Here is an 8,026-nt window from a genome sequence, read left to right as displayed (position 1 = left end):
CAATAACTTTATTGGGTTTCCTGATTATCAGAAGAACATATGCTCGCTGTAGCCATTCAGGTCTATAAAAATAAATATAAAGAAACGAGTAGAAATCTGGCATCCTGCTGACTTGCACGCACACCCTTAAAGCGATGAAAGGCTGCCTTCCTGCCCCGCGTCCCTTCATGCAAGAAGAACGCAGAATCATGGCGCAGCGAGTTTGTTTTAAAATTATGAACTCTTTCTGCCTTTTTTCCCTCTCTTTTTGGGCGGCTCTCTTTTCCTCTTCTCTGTGCTCCCCACATACTGTACATAAACTTCTCTCGTCGCTGTGCATTTACACAAGTGACAGAGTCGAGAGAAACAAGGTGGGATGTCCAGGCAACACAAATGCCCCAGTTAGGGAGGTTAGAGAATCAGGTTAAGGAGTCAGGTTAGAGATCACATAAGGTTAGGGATGAAATCAGGGACCCGATTAGGGGGGTCAGATTATAGATCAGCTTAGGGAATCGGGTTAGGGGTCAGGGTGCCAGAGGAGGCCTGGGCAGAGCTGTGTGCTGTGCTCCACGCCTTGGTGCAGGGCAAGCAGAGCTGGATTGGACCATGTTGGGGTTGGGCCCAGAGGTGTGATGAAGGAAGAAAGGGACAGTGGGGTCAAGGTGTGTGTGCAATAGGGTGGCTCATATAAGGCTCGATCAGGAAGCTCAGACTGGGGAGGAGGGGAAGGGGGAGAAGGTGGAGGCGGCTTGGGACAGTGGCAGGTGGCAGGGTTATCCGCCTGTGGGGCCTGCTGGGCCTGAAGGGAGTTTGGAGTGGGGTACCAGAGCAAGTGAGCTGGCCCGAGAGGGATGCTTACAACAGGGGTGGTGGGCGTGGCTTGAAGCTGTGGGCTGAGGCGAGGGGTAGGGTGTGAGCCCAGAAGAGGCTGAGGTGAGGCTGGAGGGCAAGGTCCTTGAGGAGAGGGGCCAGGTGCCTTCCCCCAGCAGCCTCAGCCACGTTGGTGTACGGAGCGCCCTGATCAAGCGAGATGGTGGCTGTGGGCTGGATATGGGAGGGACATGTATTTGAGTCGAGAACCCAAGGATGGGGTCCATGGACCAAGGCTGCGCCTACTGGTTCCTCGCAGCGACACCCACCCTCTCCTTGCCTCTTCATAGCGGAACCCTGGGTTTACTGAAAAATCTTTTTGCAAACCTTTAAAATTAAAAGTTTTAATATTAAAATAAATGTTACTTCAACGTGTGTGTAGTGAAGTGGCCATGTCCCAGGTGTAGTCTGAAGCGTTTTTCCACTGTACACACAGCCACGCCGCCCTCACTCCAGTCAGAGCAGAAGGCTGCCAGCCCTCTAGCAGCCTCCCCATACCCGCCCCCGACGTCCCCCCTTCTCAGAGATAAACTCTACTATGACTTCCACCTCAAAAATCACTTCTGCCTGTTCTTTCACTCTATATAAATGGAATCAAATAGTGTGTACTTTTCTTTTAATCTGGATGCTTTCACTTAGCATTATGTCTATGAAATTCTTCAGCGCTGTGGGTAACGTAAGTTTGCTGTTCGTCATTGCTATGCAATGTCCCATTGTATGACTATACCACAGTTTATCAATGCTGTGGTTGACGGACCCTCCATTTTTGGCCCTTCTGACTAACGTTGCCATTAATATTCTCACACGTGGCTTTGCTGCACACACGTACGCCTTTGATAGTAGAACTGCGGGTCAGAGGGTGTGCTGAAGTTCAACGTTAGTAAGTACTGACAGGTGGTTTCCAGGGTGTTGCTCCCAGCTTACCCGGCCACCAGCAGAGCGGAAGCAGCGCTCCGCCGCATCCCCGCAGACCCTGGTGCTGTGGTTACTGTGATGGTAATCACTCCCGAAGGTGGGGGCCTAGGGTGGCTTCGTTTTGCATTCCTTTCATGACTAAGAATTTGGAGGCACTTGAACATCTGGACCTCCTCTTTCCTGGAGCGCCTGTGTAAGGCTAGTTTCTTATCCCTTTCTCCATTGGGTCATCTGCATTTTTCTTTTTGATTTCTAAGAGTTCTTTGTATACCCTTAGATTATATGCATTTCAAGCGTTTTCTCCCATTCAGGATTACCTTTTAAATTCCTAATGGTGTCTTTTGATGAAGAGAAGCTCTTGATTTTAATGCTTTAATATCTTTTTTGGTGAATGCTTTTAGATTTTTGGTTTGGGGTTCATTTATTTATTTATTATATGGTGAATGCTTTTTGTGATTGAAGAAGTCTTTGTTACCCCAAGGTCCTGAAGATATTTTCATGTTTTATTCTAGAAACTTAATTGTTCTCTCTTTCACATTTAGGCTTATGATAATTTGGAATGGTGTTTGTTTTGTGTGTTGTGAGGCAGGGATCAAGGATTATTTTTCCCCTGTGGTTACAGAATGGATCCAGCACCGTTTATTGAAAAGACCATCTTCCTTCCCCTTCTGTAGGCAGAATAATGGTCCTCAAAGATGTCCACATTCCATCCTAATTCTGGAATTTGTGATTCTGCAGCTTTACACAGAAAAAGGGATTTCGCAGAAAAAGGGATTATATGAAGGATCTTCAGATGCAGTTTGCTCTGGTTTATCCCGCTGGGCCCAATGTAACCATGAGCGTCCTTAGGAAGGGAAGAGGGAGGAAGAAGTGAGGGGCGGAGGGAGGTCTGACCACAAGGAGGAGATCAGAGTGACATGGTATTAGGGGACTCAAGCAGCCATTGCCAGCTTTGGAGATGGAGAAGGGGCCTTGAGCCAAGGAACGCAAGCAGCCTCTAGAAGCTGCAAAACGCAAGGAAATGAATTCTCTCCTAGACTCTCCAGACAGGAATGCAGCCCTGATGACACCTTGATTTTAGCAGATTTCTGACCTACAGAACTTTATGATGATAAATTTGGGTGGTTTTAAGCCACTAAGTTTACAGGAATTTGTTACAGAAGCAAATAACTAATCTGTCCCACTGAATTACACTCTCACTTTTGTTATAAATCAGGTGGCCACGTGTGCATGGGACTCTATTCTGTGACTTTTTTTTTTTTTTTTTTGCGGTACGCAGGCCTCTCACTGTTGTGGCCTCTCCCTCTGCGGAGCACAGGCTCCGGACGCGCAGGCCCAGCAGCCATGGCTCACGGGCCCAGCTGCTCCGCGGCATGTGGGATCTTCCCGGACTGGGGCACAAACCTGTGTCCCCTGCATCGGCAGGCGGACTCTCAACCACTGCACTACCAGGGAAGCCCCTTTTTTTTTAAAATCAGATTTTTCCCCTGTCCTTTTAGCAAAATCTTCCCTGACCTAAGGTCAGAAGGGTATTCACTTATATCTCCTACCAAAAGATTTAAAGATTTTCTTTTACTATTTAATACCTTGACCCATCAAGAGTTTCCAGGAAATTTTGCATGTAGTGTGAGGTACAAGCCGAACTTCGTTTTTCTTACCCTACAGATAACGCGGCATTTTCCCAGGCCTCCTTACTGAACGGTCTCTCCTTTCCCCCAATCGGCCGTGGCCCTCTGTCACGTACCCAAGTTCTGTCTGTCCTTCTCCATCTTCTTTTTTTGGCATACGGAAATTTATTACTATCCTGCTTTCATCATCAAAACTTATGATCTTGGTCTTTCCTTCTTGCCTTTGTATAAGGCCAAAAGAGAGACATTGGCTACTCTGACAACCTTGAAAGTGGACTCCAGGAATGTCACCAACAGCATGACCTTTGCGACCAAATCCAGCAACCAGAACTTCATCATTTTCCTCAATAAAATTCAAACAACCATCATTGGGTACAAAGGCTGTTGTGTTTTTTTGCCATTCTTGATTAGCTGAACCCTGACACACTTCCTGATGGCAGAAATCGGCTGTTTGGCTTCAACCCCTACTTTTTCAAGCACAATTCCCTTGGCATGAGAATCACCTCCAAAAGGATTGGCCTTCAGGGCTGTGCCCAAATGGGCTTTCTTGTACTGTTTATCATGCCACTTCTGGTCTTGTCGGTGGCTGTGGGGCTTCCTGGCAGTACGAGGACCGTGACACTTGCCCATCCTGTAGGTGCCACGGGCCTGAGCGAAAGCTGTCCTTCTTTCATTGGTCAGCTGTTCCCTGTACCACTACGCTGCTCATGGTGGGTCCCCATCAGAGGCACAGCCACCCGGAAGCTAAGGAGGCCCCTGCATGAGACCCAGACAAGTCAGTGTATTCACACGGCTCTTTTCTTTTTTGGGTAAGTGGGCAAAAGAGTGATATTTGGATTGATTGCTATTGTTTAAGTCCACTGTCTCTTTTCTTCCTGCCTGTCCCTCTGGTTTGACTATGAAATGCTTACGTGTGGTTTGCATCCCAACAGGCTGAATCCTGCTTGGGGCTCACTGAGCTTCTTGGATGTGTAAGTCAATGTTTTTGTCAACTCTGGAAAACCTTTGGCCATCATTTTGGCAAATATTTTTTTTCTGTCCCATTTCTACCTTTTTCTCCTTCTCAGATTCCAACACACATATGTTAAACCCTTTAATATTGTTTGCCAAGTGCCTAAGACTGTTTATTTTCTTCAACGTTTGCCTCTCTGATCGGATAATTTCTTCTTCAGATTGGATAATTACTGGGACTCCCCTGGTGGCACAGTGGTTAAGATCCGCCTGCCAATATAGGGGACACAGGTTCGTTCCCTGGTCTGGGAAGATCCCACATGCCGCAGAGCAACTAAGCCCGTGTGCCACAACTACTGAGCCAGTGTGCCACGACTACTGAAGCCCACGTGCCACGTGCCAAAAAAAGATTGGATAATTACTATTGGTCTGTCTTTTTTTTAAAATTTATTTATTCACTTACTTATTTTTGGCTGTGTTGGGTCTTCGTTGCTGCACGCAGGCTTTTCTCTAGTTGCGGCGAGCGGGGGCTACGCTTCGTTGCGGTGCGCAGGCTTCTCATTGCGGTGGCTCCTCTTGTTGCAGAGCACAGGCTCTAGGCACGCGGGCTTCAGTAGTCGCGGCACATGGGCTCAGTAGTTGTGGCTCACGAGCTCTAGAGCGCAGGCTCAGTAGTTGTAGCGCACGGGCTTAGTTGCTCCGCGGCATGTGGAATCTTCCTGGACCAGGGCTCGAACTCGTGTTCCCTGCCTTTGGCAGGTGGGTTCTTAACCCCTACGCCACCAGGGAAGTCCTACTGGTGTGTGTTTAAATTCACTGACTCTTTCTTCTGTCGCCTTCAATCGTCTGTCAAGCCCATTCAGTGATTTTGTCATTTTAGTTATGTACTTTTCATTTCCAGAACTTTCATTTGCCTTTTTTAACAGCTTCCATTTTTTCTATTGAGATAGATTCCTTTTCACTCACTAGACCTTTTCACTCACTCACTAATTTTCTTTGAATTATTGAATATCTCAAAACAATGACTTTGAAGTCTCCATCTGTCAAATCTAATAACACTGGGCTCAGGGGTGGTTTCTATTGACTGCTCTTCCCCTTGATTTTGGCCACATTCTCTCTTTTCTTTGCCTAGAGACTTTTTATTGTATTTTGGTTGTTGTGGATGATATGTTACAGTCTCTAGACTGTTATCTTCCTCTGAAAATGAAAACATGTGCTTTCCAAGAGGCCAGACCACCAGAGACGGAAGCTTCTGCCTTCCACCCCTCTGGATTCCTGCTCTGGGGGAGGCCAGCCCCCATGTTAGGAGGACACTCGAGCAGTCCCTGGAGCAGTCCAAGTGGGGAAGAACTGAGGCCTCCTGCCAATGACCAGCACCACCTGAGTAAAGCATCTCAGCAGCCCATCCACAGCCCCAGTGAAACCTTTATTTATTTTTTATTAAAAAAATTTTTTGGCCTCACCGCGTGGCATGCGGGATCCTAGTTCCCCAACCAGGGATCGAACCCACGGCCCCTGCAGTGGAAGCGTGGAGTCCTAACCACTGGACTGCCAGGGAAGTCCCCCTAGTCAAGCCTTTAGATGATGGAAGCCCTGGGTGACATCTTGTCTGCAACCTCATGGGAGACCTTGAGCCTTGAGCCAGAACCTTCCAGCTCCCCCACTCCCAAATTCCTGACAAAGCAATTGCATCCGATAATCGGTGTTCACTGGTGTTTTGAACCACTGGGTTTTGGGGTCATGTTATATGCAGCAGTAGGTAGTGGGACAGGGTGAGACTGGAGGATGTCTTGCTCCAGGGTGCAACCCCAGTTCCCAGGGCATGGATCCTGGTGTCTCAGCGGCTCAGCCAGGGACGTACACAGGGCTTGATGAGGCCCCCACTCGGGCCAGGCCAGAGCTCCCACAGCAGTCGTTTTCTGGTCCGTCTGGGGTTCTCACCCCAGCCAAGGGCAGTGGAACATCTTAGACTCCCCTCTACACAGTGGCCTCTCCTCCAGTGTCCTCCCCACAGATTCCAGCCGCGTCACTGGCCCTTGGCTCAGTGGTACAGGCTGCCCCACTTGGACTCTGTCCCTCTGTGCCAGGAGGGGTAGAGAGCTGGGTGGGCGGGCAGGGGGCGGTCAAGGCGTGCCTCATAAAGTTCTCTTCCCTGGGGAGCGCAGTCCTGCCCTTCCCTTCCCCCACCACCTGAAAACGGTTGCCTCATCTCTTTTGTCCATGTTATGGTTGTTTACAGTGGGAGGTGCAGTCAGATCCCAGCTTTTGTTATAGCCCACAGCAGAAGTCTCAATCAGATTTGCTTTTTAAGAGAGTCTTCTACATTTGTGGGAAAACTGGTGAGCTCTGACTCAAGTCTGGGATTTAGTTAACGGTAATGACCAATTTTGGTGTCTTAGTTTTGACAAAGCTGTGGAAATGTAAGGTGTTGACACTAGGGGAAGCACCTAGTTGGCGGGGGGGACTCTATACTATATCTGCCTCTTTTCTGTAAATGTAAAATTGTTCCAGTAAAATAAATAAAAAGGACCTGTCTGGCTGGGCGGCAGGGGAAGGCGAGTGGCTCCTAGTGGCCATTCCTGCTGTTCCTGGTCAGTCCCCAACTCAGGCTGGTGAAGCCCCTCATCTGTCCAGAACAGAAGCGGTCCAAAGCGCTCCGCAAGCTGTTACCAGCGCTTATATCTCTCGCTGCAGGCCCAGGACTTAGGAAGAACTTTTATTTTTTCCTTTCTGCTGTTCTGGGTTTTAATTTCATGCAATTTTCACAATTAGAAAAAGAAGTGCTGCTTTAGCACAAAACAATGTTTCTTTAGCCAAAGCCTGAGCGAGTGGTGAGCGCTGGAGGAGGGCCCTGCCCTGGCTGGTCCTGGATCTGGGCAGTCCCGTGGAGAATCGGGGTGCAGGGGCCGCAGGCGGGGTGTTGGGCAAGGTAGAGGTCACCCGTCTTCTCACCATCGCTCTCCGTTCTCGGGTGTCCTTTCCTTCTCTCCGAGAGACCCGGAACTGCAAAAACCGAGCAGCCCGGCTGGCCGCCGGGGAGAGTGCGGTCGGGGGCGGCGGGCGTGGCTTCGCGGCGCTTGGCCAATGCGGGGGCGGGACTTCGGGGGGCGGGGCCAGCGCGGAAGGAGCCCTGCAGCCGGCCCGCCGGCCCGCAGGTCCCTAACCCTGGAGCCCCAGGCGCTGCCGCGCCCAGTTCCCACTGTCCCCACCCTGCGGGTTCCGGAGGAGGGCAGCCTGGCAGGTGCGAGCTCGCGCCCTCCGGGGAGGCGGGCTCTAACCCGGCGCAGCCGTTCCTGCCTAGCAGCCTCTCCCAAAGGGGACACTGTCCTAGTAGTGTCACCATTTCACACACACACACACAGGCCTTACAACCTGCCCAAGGTCGTGCAACTAGGAAGAGAAGGGCTGTGGGTTGAACTGTGTCCTCCCAAAAGGTGTGTTCATAAACTTCCGCCCTGTGAATGTGACCTTATTTGGAAAGAGGGTCTTTGCAGATGTCATCAAGTTAAGACGGGGTCATCAGGTGGGCCCTAATCCAGTCACTGGTGACCTTACAAGAAGAGAAAACAGAGACCAGTGGACACAGGGAGAAGGCCCTGTGAAGACAGATCCTGGGAGTGGAGTGATTCTGACTCAAACCAAAGAACACCAAGGACTGAGGCGTCACCAGCAGCTAGGGACAG

The sequence above is a fragment of the Delphinus delphis genome, chromosome 5 (genome assembly GCF_949987515.2).
Source record: "Delphinus delphis chromosome 5, mDelDel1.2, whole genome shotgun sequence".
Lineage (NCBI taxonomy): Eukaryota > Metazoa > Chordata > Mammalia > Artiodactyla > Delphinidae > Delphinus > Delphinus delphis.
This window is presented reverse-complemented; position numbering follows the sequence as displayed.